Below are 22,375 nucleotides of genomic sequence, written 5' to 3'. Positions count from 1 at the left end.
TGGGGGATTCACTTGGTGATGAAGAGTTAGTGGAGAGAGAGGCAAGAGCGACCAATCCATTAGAGGTTGCATCTTCTTCATCATCAACATCATCATCTCCGGAGGTATACTCTTCTTGAGTTGATAGCACAATAGATGTGTCCAAGGAGGACCTTGCCATGAAGCAATGTGCATTCTTGATATGAAGATTCTCATTGGGAGAGTCAAAGAGAGATGAAGAGGGAATGTTGGTGGTGACGATGGCGGCCAACTCCTTTGAGCTTTCTTCATCTTCCTCACTACTAGAGCTTCCCACTTCATCAGAAGAATATTCTTCCTTTGTTACTAGCACAACTCTTGAGGGCCTCTTGCCCTTCTTGGTCTTGTTGTTGTAGTCTTTGGACCAAAGCTAGTGAACCCACTTTTGTTGTTTCTCTTGATGTTGTCTTCCTTGGCCTTGGACGGATCAATCCAAAACGACTTTGCATGGAAGGCCATGTGGTCATGGTAGTGGCATTGCAAATCTTCCGGATAGGACATGCTCCAAGATGCCCTATAAGATTCTTGAGGAATCACTTCTTCAACGGAGTTGACCGTCAAGGCAAGATTGTTCCCTTTTGACATCCCAATGGCACGATTGAGGGAATCATGAGAGTTTTGCTCGAGCACCTTGAGGGCTTGCATCTCGTGCACGGCATCTTGAGATGAGAGAGAGGAATAGCATTCTCTCCCAACAAGGGTCTTGACATCAATGGGTACATACGGCATCATGCATTCAATGTACTTCTCCTTGATCCAAGAGTCATTGATGTGGGTTGCACCAATAAGCCGGAAGGAGTCGGCAACGATGAGAAGTCTTGAATACATGACTTGATGATCTTCATTCGGTAGCCTCATGAATCCTTCGGCTTGATTCCGAAGAGCATTATACTTGTTCCTTCTCGTACTCTCACTTCCAATGCAACTAGCGGCCAAGCCTTCCCAAGCTTCCTTGGCGGTGGTGTAGTTCCGAACACGAGGCAAATCCTTTGTCCCCACACTAGTTTGAATCATGTGCAAGGCGGTGTTGTTGAGTTGACTATCAACCGCTTCTCTTCTAGTCAACTTGTCGGGGTTGTAAGGGTTGAAGCCTTCCAAGATGATTCTCCAAAGTTCATTGGAGGCACTGCAAACATGAGAGCGAAACTCAAATCGCCAAGTATCGAAATTTTCAACGGAAAACTTAGGTGGGTCGCCCCGAATGTTCAAATGGGGATGGGGAACCGGTATATCGGGAGATAGAAAAGGTGGAGCTACTCGATTGTAGCTCTCACCTCCACTAGTATCCCTAGGAGATGCAATGGGAGATTTGTTAGTGTTTAAGTTATCACCTTCCACGGGTTTAGTAGAGGAGGGTAATGCCGAAGCACCTCCCTCTTCTAACACACCCGTGTCCTTTACCTCTACGGTGGGAGCCTTAGGAAGAACCGGAGTCAAAAGCTCGGAAATCATTTTTCTCATGCTTTCCATTTGAGCGTCCATGGAGGATCTCAATGAATTGATGTCCTCCATGGTGACCATCTTACCGGCCTCTTCCGAAGCCCCATCTTCCGGCATACTCTTAGGCGGTTAAGCCCGAAATAAGAGCCGAGGCTCTGATACCAATTGAAAGGATCGTATGCCGCACCTAGAGGGGGGGGGGGTGAATAGGTGCTAACCAATTTTTAGTTCTTTTTCGATTTAGGCTTGACACAAAGGTAAATTTTCTAGATATGCAACTAAGTGAATTTACCTATATGACAAGGTTATCAACTAGGCAAGATATAGCTACGCAATGTATAAGAGATAGAGTGGGATAGAGGTAACCGAGAGTGGAGCACGCGATGACACGGAGATGATTCCCGTAGTTCCCTTCCTTTGCAAGAAGGTACGTCTACGTTTGGAGGAGTGTGGTTGCTACGCAAGCCAAACCAACAGCCACGAAGGCTTCACTCAGATCTCCTGTGAGCAATGCCACGAAGGCCTAGCCCACTTCCACTAAGGGATTTCCTCGAGGCGGAAACCGGTCCTTTACAAGGTTCTTGGGGCACACATCCACAACCGAATTGGAGGCTCCCAAATCTGTAACAATACAACAATCAACAACAACACATCAACACAAATCAACTAGGGAACCAAATAGGAACACTAGCATGAGATCCCTCAAACAAATGAGGGGGAAATGAAAATCGCTTCGGTGAGGATGTAGATCGGTGGCTTCTCCTTCGAATCTCCAAAGATCAAGAGCTTTGGTTGGGGGAGGAAGGAGATCTTGTAAATCTTGTGTTTCTTGAGGTGGCTCTAATGGAGGTGGCTTGGCAGATTTCTTGTGTAATGATTGAGCAACTTGTCCCTTTGGAGAAGAAAGCTATTTATATGGGTGGAGCTTTCAGATCTGACCGTTGGGGACGAATTCCACTTACACCGGAAGTTCCGGCCAGGATGGCCGGAAGTTCCGGCTTCCACCGGAAGTACCGGCCATTCGGGCCGGAACTTCCGCCCTTGATAAAATTCCTGGAAAGCAAAAGAAGGGGCGGAACTTGGGCGGAACTTCCGGTGGCCGGAAGTTCCGGCCAAGTTCCGGCCAAGTTCCGGAAACTTGCGAAAACCTTACTGGACTATACTGAGCCACAAACTCGGAATTCCGGAACTTGCCCGAAAGTTGGGCGGAAGTTCCGCTGACCGGAACTTCCGGCCAACTCCACCGGAACTTCCGGTCCTGAAGAGAAAAACTGAGCACAGACGGCGCTGAGAAGCTTCTGCTGAAAAAGTCAGGCCGGAACTTCCGCCAGATTAGGCTGGAACTTCCGCCAGATACAGAAAACCTGCAGAACTTCAGAACAGCTAAACCAATACACCGATCCAACATAATTTTTGATGGCTTGTACCTGTCTACATCAACACACATAAAAATATACATAGTGTTGACGTCAAACACACAAAACCCAAAAGGGCGGGAAATGTTCTTTCACATGTTATTTGATTACCCATTTAGGGAGAGCGCTGGCATGGCAATGCATTTCACAAAAGTGTGCGGCTTTGAACACAACTGAAGCCGAGTTCATAACAGTAACAAAGGCATATAAGGATCTATTGTGGATGAAAAATTGGCTTGTGAGCTTGGGTTTAAGCAAGACAAATATGAGTTGTTTTGTGAAAACTAGAATGTTATCCACTTAAGCAACAATGCAATTTTTCATTCGAGGTTGAAGCATATTGATGTGCGCTGTCATTGGATTCGAGATGTGCTGAATTCCAAGAAGGTGCACATTGAGAAGGTACACACATATGTCAATGGGCTGATATGTTGACCAATGTGGTGATAAGAGGAAAGCTCGAGACATGCCCTCGGCTCGCCGGCATGACTACCATTTGCAGTGAGACCTTCCATGATGTTGGGAGGGGAAGTTTGTTGGACCATGTCCCTCCACATGGAGGTGTGTTGGCAGCCAACATCAGCCTAGAAAGCACAACACGTATCAGCACGTTGATCGATGTTTGCATCCAACAGCTGAGCAACCTCCTTGAGAGGTAGAAACGAGAAAACCCTAGCCACCATTTGTGGTTGTGTGTTCGAGAGCAAGAAACAAGCAAGCTAGAAGGTGGCCGTTACTGTGAGAGGAAGAGGGAACACACTAGAACACCACAACCAAGTGACAAGAGAGGAAGAAGAAGGAGCGGTGAATTCTGTCCAGATTTGTGGTGACCCTGCATACCACTGCATGTTGTAGTATGCCAGTCGTTGATATAACATTCGCGAAGTACCATTCCGCAAATATTACATCCCTCAGAGTAGTACAACAGAACATAGCAGGTCCATAACTCATTCACTTATTATTACAATTATCATACACATGTCGTCCTGGAGCTCCTCTTGGGTCCTAAGAGGAATACTCCTGGGTTCGAGGCGAACCCAACTTAGTTTACAATATAAAAGTCTCATTAAGTCATACATTTATTTCCTCGAGCAGCTAAATACTAAGAGTTCGGGCTGCTCGGTTACTACTACTATTGGATATCTCTAGGCTTGATCTCCTCCGGAAGCCTCCCCGGTTCCGTAGACTATGAGATAGTCTACGCCTTCAACACCTCCTGAGAGGTCTGGTTCCTCGTAGCCGATGATCTCGGCTCCTTCATTGTTGTTGTAGTCCTCCTCCAGATGATTCAGACAATCTAAGCATGGGATTTAAGAGTGGTATGAGTACGAGCGTACTCAACAAGTTCATTATAGATAAGAGGTGTTTAATGCACTAGCTACAGCATTAGACCAGAAAGTCTAATACAATGCAGGTTTTCATAACCATTTCTTCAAAAGGTTGCTTTTATTCAGAAGAACTATGTCCGTCAGCCTTCACCGGTTTACTAGAACTTCATGGAGCTCCTTTCCGGCCGCGTTCGCAGTTCCTTATCCCGGAACAGGGAGTGAAAGGTCACAGTTCTTTACACTCTGCAGAGGTGTGTTGCTTTACCCATAAGAGATCTTAACCTTGGTGCCAACCGGGTAGCTTTCCCGTCCACATTTCCTTCGGTGTGAGGCCCGGTATAAGGTCTAGCCAATCATGTTCCTCTGCTGCCTCGAACACCCACCCTTTGTTGCATGCCCCAACCCTGGGTCCTCGCCGGTCCCATTATTCCCACTCACGGGTGGACCCCGACCACGACGATAGTTTGGGATCGAACCAAACTCCTTCGCCGGTAGCTGCAACCCATCATAGACCGCAATACCGTGGGGACTTAAGGCTTCCCCAGCCAACCGCTTGCACTTCGAGCGACAAGTGTCTACGGACTATGCCGTGGGGACTTAAGGCCTCCCCAGCCAACCGCTTGCCCTGACAGATACAAGTGTCTACGGTAAAGCGCATCCGTTGATGAACGAGAGGTGGAAACACTTTTGACTACTCCGTCCCACTCCGGATCTTATGGTTAACACGGGTATTACGGCACAAGAATCACTGGCGACATTTGTTGTTTAATCCTAGATGGATATAAACCCGTGCAATGGAACCTCCACCATATCAACACAATCCATGGTTCCATTGCCCACCACATAGTCATATTCATAGTTATGAAAGTAGTGGTTTTGGTTTTTTATGCAATAGTGATAACCATAGTACTTTGCAAGTAATTTGATAGAAATACTCAAATGGCATGAGCAAGTGATGAACTTGCCTGAACACTGCAAAGTTTTGCAGTTGGAAGGTGTGGACTGACCCTTGTCCTCTGGTTCTGAAAAATAGCATCATTGTCCGATAAGGGCAATGGTTAAAGAAGCAATTATGCATGATTCCATTTTTAGGGTTTGTTCCCCCCTTCCGATGTCGTTATTATTTCATGTAAGAGGTTAATACTAAGAATAATTTGGGGATACTTGATTTAAAGTAAAATACAACCTTGAAATGTTGTCAAGGTGTTTTTAAAGTCCAAATGCATTAATGGACTTATTTTTATTATTGAAAATTATATGTGTGATTTAAATGATTATTTAAATCATCAAATGAAGACTTATTCTTATTTGTCTTCAAAAATTCTCTTTGATATTTTATTTAGATAGAGAATTTTATGCTGATTAATTTTCATATTTTTACTTATTTTTTTAGAGCTGTATCTTATTTTATAAAATTCTTGGAAATTCTCATTTAAGTGGGTATTTTGGAAATGTCCAAAATACCCCTTGGGCCCACCTGTTAGGCGGCCGAGCTGGTTAGGTTGGACCAGCCCAGTGGGCTCGGTCCAACCGACCCAGTCGCTTCGTCGTCCTCCCTCGCTCCCGAACCCTAATTCCCTACTCGCTCTGGCGACGCGCGCGTCGCCGCCCCCTTTGCCGAATTGTTCCGGCCGACTTCGGCCATCGCCGCCGCCGAGATGTGGCGCATCTGATCCGCCGTTCGACGGCGCTTCAGATCCACCGCGCCGATCTGTGTTTCGCCACTTCCTCGACGCGTCCCCTTCGCCTCTGCTCGCCTGCCGTGGTGTGCTGCGGCGAGTTCGTCGCCGCCGTCGCTCCTGGTGCCGAGGCCGTGTGCCTCGCCGTGCCTGCGCTGGAGCCTCCGTGCTTCGGCGACTGCCTGGCTTGGCCATGGCTTGGCGCTGCCGTGGCCAGGCTGTGCCGCCGTACCGCCATGGTGACGCCGTAGTGCTCCGCTCCAGGTATGTGCGCCGCCATCCTTTTCCTTCTTCCTTCTCTACTGCTAGTTCATCCTCCTCTCCTGTTCTCTTCTCCCTTGCGTCTGGCTCGACTACTGGCCTCATTCCCCATGTGGAGATGTTGGCCGTGCCGATGCGCTGCTGCGGCTTGCTAGCTTGTGCTTTCTTTGCTATCTTTGTGTGATCGTGTCTTCTTTGTGCATCCGCCATGGTTCTAGCTTCTTTGTCTTTGTCGTTCTTGCTCAATTGCTTACTGTTGCAACTCATGAACTATTTCTCATGAGCATGCTGTGGTGCTCTGTGTAATTTTAGTGACTCCTGCTGATTCTCTGTATAATATTCCTTTCCTGTATATGCCATGGATTACCCTTGGCTTGATCATTCTGTGATGATCCTTGCCTTTGGCAAGTGCCAGTGCTCCAGATGTGCTATTATATGTGTTCTAATTCCTGGACATGCTCAATTGAGCCTAACTGTTGCATTAACAACTCCATCCCTTGATGGAGTGCTTCTGGATACAATTATAATGCTCTATTCACTTATCTGTGATACAATTGTTCAATTATATGGTTAACTTAATTATCTGGACCTTGTGATGATACTATGCTTGGCTATAGTGATTTGTAGCAAGAGCTAGTGATGTTCTGATGATCAATTTATCATTACTTGCTTGTGAGCAAGTGTGTGCTCCTCTCTGTGACTCACTGGTGTTCACCAGTGCTGTTTGTGCTTCATACAGGCTTAGCCTGTGTGTGCTGGTGCTTGTCCAAGCATCAGTAGATGCTTGCAATGATCCATTGGATCATCAGCAAGATCCAGTGCATCATTAGCTTGCCTGCTTCATTTATCTGCTTAGTTTGCCTTGATGTTTGGATAACTGATGTGAACTGCTTGCAGTTGTGATCATCCAATTAAATGTGACAGGGCTAGATGGATGCCAACACTCAGTTGTGTACCCTAGCCCTCTACTGAATCCAAATGGATAATGATGTGTAAGGTCTTGTGCTGGCTGTAGGTTGAGGTAGCCCTGGCAGCACTGTGATGCTGTCAAGGGTAGCTCCCTTCTTCTGTGGCTTGCTCTAGTTGGTAATTGCTTGCTGGATTTGAACAACTGCTCACTGGCTTGATCCAATACTGGACTTCCAGTGACTTTTGATGTTGAGAAATTATATAGACATGAATTTGTCTATAGTCTGATGGCCTAGCTAGCTGTAGGTGCTTAGTGTGTGGGCTAGGCTAGCTATGAATTCATTCTTGGCTGGATTCCTTTAGTTATGCACTGATCTGCATAACTGATGTTCCCATAGGATGATTACCTAGTGGTCTTATCCATATTTTCTTGCACCAAATGGCTTTGTAGCCAGATGATGACACAAACAGGGTATTCTACCCTTCTGCGCTCCTGTGATGCATTGTATGCTTATTTATGAGCAAAACTTGGTTTTGCTCAGGTTGATTTGGTTTATACCTCACTCCAGCTCCTAGATTGTTTGTTGGTGTAGAGGATTTCTTCAGTGTTGAGCTTGTGCTTGCCCTGCTCCTCCTTGCAATCTTGTGGTGCTTGATTCAGTACTGTGGTGAGTTAGGCAGATTGAACAGCAGTGGCTGTTCTTGTGTTCTTGTGTTCTTGTGTTCTTGGTGACTTACCCAGTGAAGCCTGTCGATGAATATGGCTTAGGGTTTGCTTCTGAAAAGCTTATATTTGGTGCTCCCTTGCTCTCCCTGGTCGACAGCTTGGTCTGGCACACTTTGTGACTCACTGCTGATGTGTGTGTGTGTGTTGTGCTACATGCACACTCAGTGGCTTGGTGTTGAGCATGCACACAGGCTGTGTGAGCTGCTTGTGTGTGCGTGTATACCAGATACTTGGTATCTGGCATGTGCTCGGCTGGGAGATGATCAGCTTCGACAGAGTTGATCCATATCCCCTCATTTTCATTGTTCTTCTAACCTGCCAAGTGGATATGCCACTTGGCATAACTTCTTTTTGTTGTGATTTTGTGCAGGGATCAACAGTTGATCAAAATGGATATGGAGGTCATCAAATCCAAGATCAAGTGAAGATGATCTTGTAGTATTTAGGATAGGATCCATCCTTGTACTTTTCTTTTTATTTTCTTTTATTTTTCAATTTCACCAATTCTTGTAATGTGTTGTAAAATTCATTTATTTCCATTATGAATATTGTAAAGACAATGTATCTTGTGTGTTAATCAATAAAGCTCAAGGTTTTCTCTAATGAGCTTGTCTTATTGTTTAAATTATTCATAATGTATGTTATGTATTATTTACTTAATGAATTTCCTCACAATTCAAATATTTAGGGTATTTATTTAATATTTGAATTTGAAATTCAAATTCAACTTTGGTTTGAATTCAACCATGTCACTTAATTTAGAGTTCAATCATGCAACTTAAGTTTGATGCAAACTCTCCCCTCTCTTCTCAAAACCCTAGTTTAGTTAGATGAGAAACAAGTTTGTCACACTCTCGAAACCCTAACCCCGTAAGGTGTCGAGAGAGAAACTTGTTCCCCTCCAATGCAGTTTTTGTTTAAAAGCGCGAAATTTCCCCAGAATTTACCATGCAATGCACATCCCTTTCTAAAATCTACCCCTCGATCGTCTCTAAACCTGGGACATTACAACCTTTCCCTCTTAAAGAAAACTTCGTCCCGAAGTTGTGGTTGTAATACCTGAAGAGTTCGGGGTATGTTTTCCTCAGGTCTTCCTCTTTTTCCCAGGTGGCTTCCCTCTCGGGGTGATGCTTCCATTGTATTTTGCAATACTTGATAGCTTTATTTCGGAGTTGTTTCCAGCTCTCCTCGAGAATCTTGGCTGGCTTCTCGATGTATGTCAAGTCTGGTTGTAACTCGAGCTCATCATGTGATACTGGTTCATCTGGGGTCTTTAAGCATTTCCGGAGTTGTGACACATGGAATACATTGTGGACTTGAGCTAGCCTTCCCGGTAGATCCAATTCAAAGGCTAAACCTCGGTTCTGACTCAGTATCTTGAAAGGTCCTATATATCTAGGACTGAGCTTTCCTTTTACTCCAAACCTCTGGAGTCCTTTCATCGGGCTTACCTTAAGATAAACCATGTCTCCAACTCTTGGCTCCCATGTTCTCCTCTTCTGATCGGCATAACTCTTTTGCCTACTTTGGGCTATCTTGAGCCTATCTCTGATAATGTCAATGATTTGTTGTTTTTCCTTAACATAATCAGGATTGAACTCTTTGCTTGCTCCGGCTTCATACCAACATATCGGTGATCTGCACTTCCTTCCATACAGAGCTTCAAATGGTGTCATCTTGATGCTACTTTGGTAGCTATTATTGTATGCAAACTCTGCTAGTGGTAAGTGCTCCTCCCATGATCCTCCGAAGTCTAGGGCACAAGCCCTAAGCATATCCTCTAGGATCTGGTTAGTTCTCTCGGTTTGTCCACCGGTCTGGGGATGGTAAGCGGTACTATAGTCCAACTTGGATCCTAAAGCTTCGTGTAGTTGCTTCCAGAATGCTGATGTGAACACGGATCCTCGATCCGACACGATCTTCTTGGGCACTCCATGTTTACTCACGATCTCTTTGATGTAAAGATCGATGAGTTTCTCTCCTTTGTCCTGCTGATTTACTGCTAAGAAGTGGGCACTTTTCGTCAACCGGTCCACGATTACCCAGATCATGTCCTTCTTTTTATTAGTCATGGGTAGTCCGGTGATGAAATCCATCCCTATTTCCTCCCATTTCCACTCTGGAATAGGTAAAGGTTGCAACTTTCCTGCCGGACTCTGGTGTTCAGCCTTCACTCTCTGGCAGGTATGGCATTCCGCCACATATTGTGCTATCTCCCTCTTCATGTTATTCCACCAGAATAGTTCCTTTAGGTCCATGTACATCTTTGTACTTCCCGGATGTATGGAATATGGTGTTTGATGAGCTTCCCGGAGTATTACTTCCTTAATTTCAGCAATATCCGGAACGCAAATTCTTTTCTGGAACCATAAAGATCCAGATTCTCCGCGGTGAAATTCTGAGGGTCTACCTTCATCTATTCTTCTCATCTCCTCAATGATAAATGGATCGTCCAGCTGACCCATCATTATCTCGTTCTTCAGGTTAACATTTAACTCATCGGCTACTTGCAACGCCGATAATCCTTCATGGGCTTCCTTCTCCCAAAGCTGTATTTGGGCTTGGCTTATTTCCTTCCTCAACTCCGGTGATATTTCTTGTTCCACTCCTCCGGTGCTCTTCCTACTCAGGGCATCTGCTACAACATTGGCCTTCCCTGGAGTGTAATTGATTGTCAGATCATAATCCTTGATCAATTCTAGCCATCTTTTCTGCCTCATGTTGAGTTCCTTCTGAGTGAAGAAATATTTGAGGCTTTTATGGTCTGTATAGAGTTCGCACTTAGCTCCATAGAGAAAATGTCTCCATGTTTTGAGTGCAAATACGACTGCTGCTAATTCCAAGTCATGTGTTGGATAGTTTACTTCATGAGGTCTGAGTTGCCTCGATCCATAAGATATCACTTTTCGATCTTGCATGAGTACGCAACCCAATCCATGTTTGGATGCGTCACAGTACACGGTGTAATCCTTGCCAACTTCCGGAACTGCTAACACCGGTGCCGTGGTGAGTTTCTCCTTCAGAGTTTGAAAACTCTTCTCACACTCCTCTGACCACACGAATGGTGTGTTCTTCCTTAACAGCTTTGTCATTGGTTCTGCTATCTTAGAGAATCCTTCAATGAATCTCCGATAATATCCTGCCATTCCTAGGAATCCTCGGATTTCCTTGACAGTTTTGGGTGCTTCCCATTCTAGAACTGCTGCTACCTTACTCGGGTTAACAGCTATTCCATCTTTACTAATAACATGACCAAGAAATTCCACTTGATCTAGCCAAAATTCACACTTGCTAAGTTTGGCATAGAGTTGATGTTCCCTTAGTGTTTGCAACACTAACCTCAAATGTTCGGCATGTTCGGCCTTGTTCTTGGAATATATCAAGATATCATCGATAAATACGATGACGAACTTGTCTAGATATGGCATGAAGATTTTATTCATGAGATTCATGAATATTGCTGGGGCATTGGTCAATCCAAAAGGTACTACAAGGTATTCATGATGTCCATATCTTGAGACAAAGGCAGTTTTCGGAACGTCTTCCTTCTTGATCTTTATCTGGTGATAACCGGATCTTAGATCAATCTTGGAAAAGACTCCCGCGCCTCTCACTTGATCAAATAGATCTTGTATTCTTGGAAGTGGGTACTTGTTCTTGATTGTGACGTTGTTCAGATTCCTGTAGTCTCCGCACATCCTTCTTCCTCCATCTCTTTTATCCACGAAGATCACAGGTGATCCCCATGGTGAAACACTCTCTTGAATGAATCCCTTTTGTTCCAAGTCATCCAGTTGCTCCTTAAGTTCTTTCAACTCCTTGGGCCCCATCTTATAAGGTGCTTTGGCAATCGGAGCTGTTCCTGGAATTAGGTCGATAGTGAATTCTATCTCCCTATCTGGTGGCATACCAGGTAATTCCGCAGGAAATACATCCTGGAATTCATTTACTACAGGTATATCTTCTAACTTCACCTCCTTCATACTATTCAGCTGTAGCTCAACTTCAATTTGTGTATGTTTGTCGCCTTGGTAGATCATTCTACTTCCATCGGGGCTTTTCAAAGATACTGTCTTGTTCACACAGTCGATCAATGCTCCATTAGCTTCCAACCAGTTCATACCAAGAATGACATCAATGTCCTTCATTGGTAAAATGAACAGGTCCGCGTCAAACGCGCACTTATTGATCAAGATGACTTGTTTTTGTTTGGTATGGGTTACTACTATCGTTCCCCCCGCAGAAAGTATGGTTATGGGTGTATCTAACTTAGTGCAACTAATCCCATGTTTGATGATGAATTGTTGAGAAATGAATGATGTAGTTGCACCAGTATCAAAAAGTACTTTGCCAGGATGAGTGAGTATCTGAAGCGTACCTATCACCGCCTGATCGGAGTTGACCACCTCCTCCAGACTGGTACAGTTCAGCTTGCCGAAGGGCTTCTTATTCTTCCAGTTCCCTCCGGTGTTTCCTCCTCGATTTCCTCCTCCTCCTGACTGACCTCCTCCACTATTTTTCTTGGGGCAGTCCTTCAGCATGTGCCCCTCCTGACGACAACCAAAGCATATTACCCTTGGCTTTCTACAGTCCTTGGCAAAATGCCCTGGAAGTCCACAGCTTCGACAGACCATTGGATTGGCAGTCTGGAAAGCTTGGTTCCTCCTACTACCGTAGTAGTTACTGTTGTTGTTGTTGTTGTTGTTGTTGTTGTATCTGGGCTTGAAACTCAAGCTGGTATTGGGCTTGTTACTAACAAACCTCTTAGGCTCAAACTTGGCCTTTTTCCTCTTCTCCTCCTGCAATTGTTTGAAATCATCTTCCAGAGTGATGGCTGCATCCACCAACTCTTGAAACTCCGTCGCTCTCATCATACGGAGCTGAACCTTGAATTGGGGACTTAACCCCCTCAGAAATCTCTTCTTCTTCTTGTCCTCGGTGTTGACTTCTTCAACAGCGTACCGGGACAGCTTTGAAAATTCCCTGACATAAGTCAGGATTGCCTTGTCCTTCTGCTCGAGACTTTCAAACTCTCGACGCTTCAGTTCCACAATACTTTCAGGAACATTGGATTCCCTGAACTTCCTCGTGAATTCCTCCCAGGTAAATACCTTTCCAGCCGGATAAACGGCTACAATATTGTCCCACCATGATGCGGCAGGTCCACACAGCAGATGGGTAGCGTAACGGACCTTCTCTTGATCGTTACATCCAACAGTATTGAGCTTTCGCTCAGTATCCATAAGCCAATCTTCCGCGTCCATTGGCTCGGGCGCGTATGCGAAAGATATAGGCTTGGTGTTCTGGAAGTCTGCTAAGGTGACTCCCGGGTTCTCAGGTCTCTCCACCCTGTTCTGCTGCAGTAATTCTTGGAAGAATTTGTTCTGCTGTTCCAGTGTTACACGCTGTCTCTCCTCTACCAGCTGCATGTACTGGATGAAATTCTGCTGCGTCATGGGTGGTGGTGGTGGTGGAAACTGATCTCTGGCTGCACCCTCAGCCTCTTCCTTTTGTTTTGCTTCGCGCTCCATGCGCTGTGCTTCGGTCTCGTCTCCTAGCGTTCCCGACATACCCCTCTAGTTCTGCAACACAAGATGATACTCATAATTACTCCATGCGCAAGTTTTCTGAGCTCAACATTGTGCATAGAACTAGTCACGCAATGGAAATCAAGAAGCAAATCCAAATCATACAAAACATATATCCTGTATATACATACTTAAGTGGTCTTATTACAATACTCAAGTCGATGTGAGTATGCAAACTCACTTATTAAAGTATATGTACAAATTTATACAAACATTACATACTATAATACACGTGGTACTTGTGTATTATAGCCTCGCCTCCCTTGGTGGACTCTAGTCGATCTTCACTCCCGGTACATCCCAGGCTTCCATCCGGTCGAACGTGTCGTCCTCCTGATAGACCCTGGAACATAAGGTCTCCCCGTTGGCTAGTAATCCGAATCAGATGATGATCCTAGGGAGAAATCAGTGTTCACAAACTGGTCGTTGAGTGCATCATAGTCCACCCATCGGGTGTACTCCCCTGTAGCTCCACCATAGGTGTTTCCAACACTCGTACCCGACTCAACCTGTGTCGGATACCCTCCATCCATTCCTTCATTACTAGGATAGCTCTGGTTCTGGGTTGTGGCGTCATCATTCATCTCCCCATCATAATACTCAGAAGTACTATGAGTTCCAGTATCAGATCCCCAACGCCAACCCGTGGAATTCTCGATAGGAGTCTCGGAACGCTGATTGTTTCCGGATTCCTCTCCGCCCTCGTATCCCCCATAGGAACTACCCAGATAGTTCCCAGGTGTAACAGGTGTAGGTTCACGCTCAAGTGGATCAATACTGATATAGTCACCAGCTGAGTAAACTGGTGTATGCACCACGTTCTCCATAGGTTCTTTCCCCCTACTCTCCTCCTTGGGTTCAGTAAATTCCTCTAGCATCGTATCAATTGCTCCTATCAGATGATGGTTCAACTGAAAGAGTAATGATATGAAGTTGCGGCTATTATCCATATATTTTGCAGCTGCTATCGGTTTGCGTTTGGCATATTTGTAGTGGTTGAGCATGGGATCTTCTTCCTCCTGATTATGAGGAATATGGGAGAACTCGGAATCCATAAGCTCTTTCGTCTTATGTTCCCGTATGTCGGTTATGGCTCTCATAACAGCTATATGGTAGGCTGTGTTGATTGTCCTAGCTTCCCCTGCTGGCATGACTACGCTCATTCCCAGAGATTCGGGAAGTCGCAGTCCTACCCTACACTTGGCCAATACAGTACCATCATAGTACATGTATTTCTTTACTTGAATCTGGGGATCGCACCCAAATTCAAGTAACATGGCTCGTAGGATATCTGCAAGTCCTCCTTGGTATTCGCTCAGTGTGGAATCCATCACTTTCACGTTTCGTCCCGGACGTGAACTTCCCATGTTGGCTGTAGAAATAGAAAGATTATAAGATTAGTAATAATGCGTCATAATAGAGATAATAAAGAATTATCGCACTAAAATATATGATTGTTGTATTCTCAATTGAATATACACCATATTTTTAGAGAATTCTTTACTAATCCTATTTGACTCCTAACGTTTGGTCCCATTTACTAGGTTCCAACCTAAGGTCAAAGCTTTTGCTCTGATACCAACTGTGGTGACCCTGCATACCACTGCATGTTGTAGTATGCCAGTCGTTGATATAACATTCGCGAAGTACCATTCCGCAAATATTACATCCCTCAGAGTAGTACAACAGAACATAGCAGGTCCATAACTCATTCACTTATTATTACAATTATCATACACATGTCGTCCTGGAGCTCCTCTTGGGTCCTAAGAGGAATACTCCTGGGTTCGAGGCGAACCCAACTTAGTTTACAATATAAAAGTCTCATTAAGTCATACATTTATTTCCTCGAGCAGCTAAATACTAAGAGTTCGGGCTGCTCGGTTACTACTACTATTGGATATCTCTAGGCTTGATCTCCTCCGGAAGCCTCCCCGGTTCCGTAGACTATGAGATAGTCTACGCCTTCAACACCTCTGAGAGGTTCTGTTCCTCGTAGCCGATGATCTCGGCTCCTTCATTGTTGTTGTAGTCCTCCTCCAGATGATTCAGACAATCTAAGCATGGGATTTAAGAGTGGTATGAGTACGAGCGTACTCAACAAGTTCATTATAGATAAGAGGTGTTTAATGCACTAGCTACAGCATTAGACCAGAAAGTCTAATACCAATGCAGGTTTTCATAACCATTTCTTCAAAAGGTTGCTTTTATTCAGAAGAACTATGTCCGTCAGCCTTCACCGGTTTACTAGAACTTCATGGAGCTCCTTTCCGGCCGCGTTCGCAGTTCCTTATCCCGGAACAGGGAGTGACAGGTCACAGTTCTTTACACTCTGCAGAGGTGTGTTGCTTTACCCATAAGAGATCTTAACCTTGGTGCCAACCGGGTAGCTTTCCCGTCCACATTTCCTTCGGTGTGAGGCCCGGTATAAGGTCTAGCCAATCATGTTCCTCCGCTGCCTCGAACACCCACCCTTTGTTGCATGCCCCGACCCTGGGTCCTCGCCGGTCCCATTATTCCCACTCACGGGTGGACCCCGACCACGATGACAGTTTGGGATCGAACCAAACTCCTTCGCCGGTAGCTGCAACCCATCATAGACCGCAATACCGTGGGGACTTAAGGCTTCCCCAGCCAACCGCTTGCACTTCGAGCGACAAGTGTCTACGGACTATGCCGTGGGGACTTAAGGCCTCCCCAGCCAACCGCTTGCCCTGACAGATACAAGTGTCTACGGTAAAGCGCATCCGTTGATGAACGAGAGGTGGAAACACTTTTGACTACTCCGTCCCACTCCGGATCTTATGGTTAACACGGGTATTACGGCACAAGAATCACTGGCGACATTTGTTGTTTAATCCTAGATGGATATAAACCCGTGCAATGGAACCTCCACCATATCAACACAATCCATGGTTCCATTGCCCACCACATAGTCATATTCATAGTTATGAAAGTAGTGGTTTTGGTTTTTTATGCAATAGTGATAACCATAGTACTTTGCAAGTAATTTGATAGAAATACTCAAATGGCATGAGCAAGTGATGAACTTGCCTGAACACTGCAAAGTTTTGCAGTTGGAAGGTGTGGACTGACCCTTGTCCTCTGGTTCTGAAAAATAGCATCATTGTCCGATAAGGGCAATTAAAGAAGCAATTATGCATGATTCCATTTTTAGGGTTTGTTCCCCCCTTCCGATGTCGTTATTATTTCATGTAAGAGGTTAATACTAAGAATAATTTGGGGATACTTGATTTAAAGTAAAATACAACCTTGAAATGTTGTCAAGGTGTTTTTAAAGTCCAAATGCATTAATGGACTTATTTTTATTATTGAAAATTATATGTGTGATTTAAATGATTATTTAAATCATCAAATGAAGACTTATTCTTATTTGTCTTCAAAAATTCTCTTTGATATTTTATTTAGATAGAGAATTTTATGCTGATTAATTTTCATATTTTTACTTATTTTTTTAGAGCTGTATCTTATTTTATAAAATTCTTGGAAATTCTCATTTAAGTGGGTATTTTGGAAATGTCCAAAATACCCCTTGGGCCCACCTGTCAGCGGCCGAGCTGGTTAGGTTGGACCAGCCCGGTGGGCTCGGTCCAACCGACCTGGGCCGCTTCGTCGTCCTCCCTCGCTCCCGAACCCTAATTCCCTACTCGCTCTGGCGACGCGCGCGTCGCCGCCCCCTTTGCCGAATTGTTCCGGCCGACTCCGGCCATCGCCGCCGCCGAGATGTGGCGCATCTGATCCGCCGTTCGACGGCACTTCAGATCCACCGCGCCGATCTGTGTTTCGCCGCTTCCTCGACGCGTCCCCTTCGCCTCTGCTCGCCTGCCGTGGTGTGCTGCGGCGAGTTCGTCGCCGCCGTCGCTCCTGGTGCCGAGGCCGTGTGCCTCGCCGTGCCTGCGCTGGAGCCTCCGTGCTTCGGCGACCGCCTGGCTTGGCCATGGCTTGGCGCTGCCGTGGCCAGGCTGTGCCGCCGTACCGCCATGGTGACGCCGTAGTGCTCCGCTCCAGGTATGTGCGCCGCCATCCTTTTCCTTCTTCCTTCTCTACTGCTAGTTCATTGATGCGTGTGGTTGACACGTCCGTTGGGAACCCCAAGAGGAAGGTGTGATGCGCACAGCGGCAAGTTTCCCTCAGTAAGAAACCAAGGTTTAATCGAACCAGTAGGAGTCAAGAAGCACGTTGAAGGTTGATGGCGGCGGGATGTAGTGCGGCGCAACACCAGGGATTCCGGCGCCAACGTGGAACCTGCACAACACAACCAAAGTACTTTGCCCCAACGAAACAGTGAGGTTGTCAATCTCACCGGCTTGCTGTAACAAAGGATTAACCGTATTGTGTGGAAGATGATTGTTTGCAGAAAACAGTTGAACAAGTATTGCAGTAGATTGTATTTCAGTAAAGAGAATTGGACCGGGGTCCACAGTTCACTAGAGGTGTCTCTCCCATAAGACAAACAGCATGTTGGGTGAACAAATTACAGTTGGGCAATTGACAAATAAAGAGGGCATGACCATGCACATACATATCATGATGAGTATAGTGAGATTTAATTGGGCATTACGACAAAGTACATAGACCGCCATCCAACTGCATCTATGCCTAAAAAGTCTACCTTCAGGTTATCATACGAACCCCCTCCAGTATTAAGTTGCAAAGCAATAGACAATTGCATTAAGTATGGTGCGTAATGTAATCAACAACTACATCCTTAGACATAGCATCAATGTTTTATCCCTAGTGGCAACAGCACAACACAACCTTAGAACTTTCTGTCACTGTCCCAGGTGTCAATGCAGGCATGAACCCACTATCGAGCATAAATACTCCCTCTTGGAGTTACAAGCATCTACTTGGCCAGAGCATCTACTAGTAACGGAAAGCATGCAAGATCATAAACAACACATAGATATAACTTTGATAATCAACATAACAAGTATTCTCTATTCATCGGATCCCAACAAACGCAACATATAGAATTACAGATAGATGATCTTGATCATGTTAGGTAGCTCACAAGATCCGACAATGATAGCACAATGGGGAGAAGACAACCATCTAGCTACTGCTATGGACCCATAGTCCAGGGGTAGACTACTCACTCATCACACCGGAGGCGACCATGGCGGCGTAGAGTCCTCCGGGAGATGATTCCCCTCTCCGGCAGGGTGCCGGAGGCGATCTCCTGGATCCCCCGAGATGGGATCGGCGTTGGCGGCGTCTCTGGAAGGTTTTCCGTATCGTGGCTCTCGGTACTGGGGGTTTCGTCACGGAGGCTTTAAGTAGGCGGAAGGGCAAGTCAGGAGGGGGCACAGGGGCCCCACACCATAGGCCGGCGCGGCCAAGGGGGGGGGGGGCGCCGCCCTAGGGTTTGGGCACCCTGTGGCCCCACTTCGTTTCGTCTTCGGACTTCTGGAAGCTTCGTGGCAAAATAGGCCCATGGGCGTTGATTTCGTCCAATTCCGAGAATATTTCGTTACTAGGATTTCTGAAACCAAAAACAGCAGAAAACAGCAACTGGCACTTCGGCATCTTGTTAATAGGTTAGTTCCAGAAAATGCACGAATATGACATAAAGTGTGCATAAAACATGTAGATAACATCAATAATGTGGTATGGAACATAAGAAATTATCGATACGTTGGAGACGTATCATTCATCCTCCTCTCCCGTTCTCTTCTCCCTTGCGTCTGGCTCGACTACTGGCCTCATTCCCCATGTGGAGATGTTGGCCGTGCCGATGCGCTGCTGCGGCTTGCTAGCTTGTGCGCTGCTATCTTTGTGTGTCAGATCGTGCTGTCGTGCATCTGCCATGGTTCTAGCTTGCTGTGCTGTGCTGTTCTTGCTCAATTGCTTACTGTTGCAACTCATGAACTATTTCTCATGAGCATGCTGTGGTGCTCTGTGTAATTTTAGTGACTCCTGCTGATTCTCTGTATAATATTCCTTTCCTGTATATGCCATGGATTGCCCTTGGCTTGATCATTCTGTGATGATCCTTGCCTTTGGCAAGTGCCAGTGCTCCAGATGTGCTATTATATGTGCTCTAATTCCTGGACATGCTCAATTGAGCCTAACTGTTGCATTAACAACTCCATCCCTTGATGGAGTGCTTCTGGATACAATTATAATGCTCTATTCACTTATCTGTGATACAATTGTTCAATTATATGGTTAACTTAATTATCTGGACCTTGTGATGATACTATGCTTGGCTATAGTGATTTGTAGCAAGAGCTAGTGATGCTCTGATGATCAATTTATCATTACTTGCTTGTGAGCAAGTGTGTGCTCCTCTCTGTGACTCACTGGTGTTCACCAGTGCTGTTTGTGCTTCATACAGGCTTAGCCTGTGTGTGCTGGTGCTTGTCCAAGCATCAGTAGATGCTTGCAATGATCCATTGGATCATCAGCAAGATCCAGTGCATCATTAGCTTGCCTGCTTCATTTATCTGCTTAGTTTGCCTTGATGTTTGGATAACTGATGTGAACTGCTTGCAGTTGTGATCATCCAATTAAATGTGACAGGGCTAGATGGATGCCAACACTCAGTTGTGTACCCTAGCCCTCTACTGAATCCAAATGGATAATGATGTGTAAGGTCTTGTGCTGGCTGTAGGTTGAGGTAGCCCTGGCAGCACTGTGATGCTGTCAAGGGTAGCTCCCTTCTTCTGTGGCTTGCTCTAGTTGGTAATTGCTTGCTGGATTTGAACAACTGCTCACTGGCTTGATCCAATACTGGACTTCCAGTGACTTTTGATGTTGAGAAATTATATAGACATGAATTTGTCTATAGTCTGATGGCCTAGCTAGCTGTAGGTGCTTAGTGTGTGGGCTAGGCTAGCTATGAATTCATTCTTGGCTGGATTCCTTTAGTTATGCACTGATCTGCATAACTGATGTTCCCATAGGATGATTACCTAGTGGTCTTACCCATATTTGCTTGCACCAAATGGCTTTGTAGCCAGATGATGACACAAACAGGGTATTCTACCCTTCTGCGCTCCTGTGATGCATTGTATGCTTATTTATGAGCAAAACTTGGTTTTGCTCAGGTTGATTTGGTTTATACCTCACTCCAGCTCCTAGATTGTTTGTTGGTGTAGAGGATTTCTTCAGTGTTGAGCTTGTGCTTGCCCTGCTCCTCCTTGCAATCTTGTGGTGCTTGATTCAGTACTGTGGTGAGTTAGGCAGATTGAACAGCAGTGGCTGTTCTTGTGTTCTTGTGTTCTTGGTGACTTACCCAGTGAAGCCTGTCGATGAATATGGCTTAGGGTTTGCTTCTAAAAAGCTTATATTTGGTGCTCCCTTGCTCTCCCTGGTCGACAGCTTGGTCTGGCACACTTTGTGACTCACTGCTGATGTGTGTGTGTGTTGTGCTACATGCACACTCAGTGGCTTGGTGTTGAGCATGCACACGGGCTGTGTGAGCTGCTTGTGTGTGCGTGTATACCAGATACTTGGTATCTGGCATGTGCTCGGCTGGGAGATGATCAGCTTCGACAGAGTTGATCCATATCCCCTCATTTTCATTGTTCTTCTAACCTGCCAAGTGGATATGCCACTTGGCATAACTTCTTTTTGTTGTGATTTTGTGCAGGGATCAACAGTTGATCAAAATGGATATGGAGGTCATCAAATCCAAGATCAAGTGAAGATGATCTTGTAGTATTTAGGATAGGATCCATCCTTGTACTTTTCTTTTTATTTTCTTTTATTTTTCAATTTCACCAATTCTTGTAATGTGTTGTAAAATTCATTTATTTCCATTATGAATATTGTAAAGACAATGTATCTTGTGTGTTAATCAATAAAGCTCAAGGTTTTCTCTAATGAGCTTGTCTTATTGTTTAAATTATTCATAATGTATGTTATGTATTATTTACTTAATGAATTTCCTCACAATTCAAATATTTAGGGTATTTATTTAATATTTGAATTTGAAATTCAAATTCAACTTTGGTTTGAATTCAACCATGTCACTTAATTTAGAGTTCAATCATGCAACTTAAGTTTGATGCAAACTCTCCCCTCTCTTCTCAAAACCCTAGTTTAGTTAGATGAGAAACAAGTTTGTCGCACTCTCGAAACCCTAACCCCGTAAGGTGTCGAGAGAGAAACTTGTTCCCCTCCAATGCAGTTTTTGTTTAAAAGCGCGAAATTTCCCCAGAACTTACCATGCAATGCACATCCCTTTCTAAAATCTACCCCTCGATCGTCTCTAAACCTGGGACATTACAGCCTTTTCCCCTTAAAGAAAACTTCGTCCCGAAGTTATGGTTGTAATACCTGAAGAGTTCGGGGTATGTTTTCCTCAGGTCTTCCTCTTTTTCCCAGGTGGCTTCCCTCTCGGGGTGATGCTTCCATTGTATTTTGCAATACTTGATAGCTTTATTTCGGAGTTGTTTCCAGCTCTCCTCGAGAATCTTGGCTGGCTTCTCGATGTATGTCAAGTCTGGTTGTAACTCGAGCTCATCATGTGATACTGGTTCATCTGGGGTCTTTAAGCATTTCCGGAGTTGTGACACATGGAATACATTGTGGACTTGAGCTAGCCTTCCCGGTAGATCCAATTCAAAGGCTAAACCTCGGTTCTGACTCAGTATCTTGAAAGGTCCTATATATCTAGGACTGAGCTTTCCTTTTACTCCAAACCTCTGGAGTCCTTTCATCGGGCTTACCTTAAGATAAACCATGTCTCCAACTCTTGGCTCCCATGTTCTCCTCTTCTGATCGGCATAACTCTTTTGCCTACTTTGGGCTATCTTGAGCCTATCTCTGATAATGTCAATGATTTGTTGTTTTTCCTTAACATAATCAGGATTGAACTCTTTGCTTGCTCCGGCTTCATACCAACATATCGGTGATCTGCACTTCCTTCCATACAGAGCTTCAAATGGTGCCATCTTGATGCTGCTTTGGTAGCTATTATTGTATGAAAACTCTGCTAGTGGTAAGTGCTCCTCCCATGATCCTCCGAAGTCTAGGGCAC

Source organism: Lolium perenne, chromosome 6 (genome assembly GCF_019359855.2).
Source record: "Lolium perenne isolate Kyuss_39 chromosome 6, Kyuss_2.0, whole genome shotgun sequence".
NCBI lineage: Eukaryota > Viridiplantae > Streptophyta > Magnoliopsida > Poales > Poaceae > Lolium > Lolium perenne.
Note: the sequence above shows the minus strand (reverse complement) of the source record.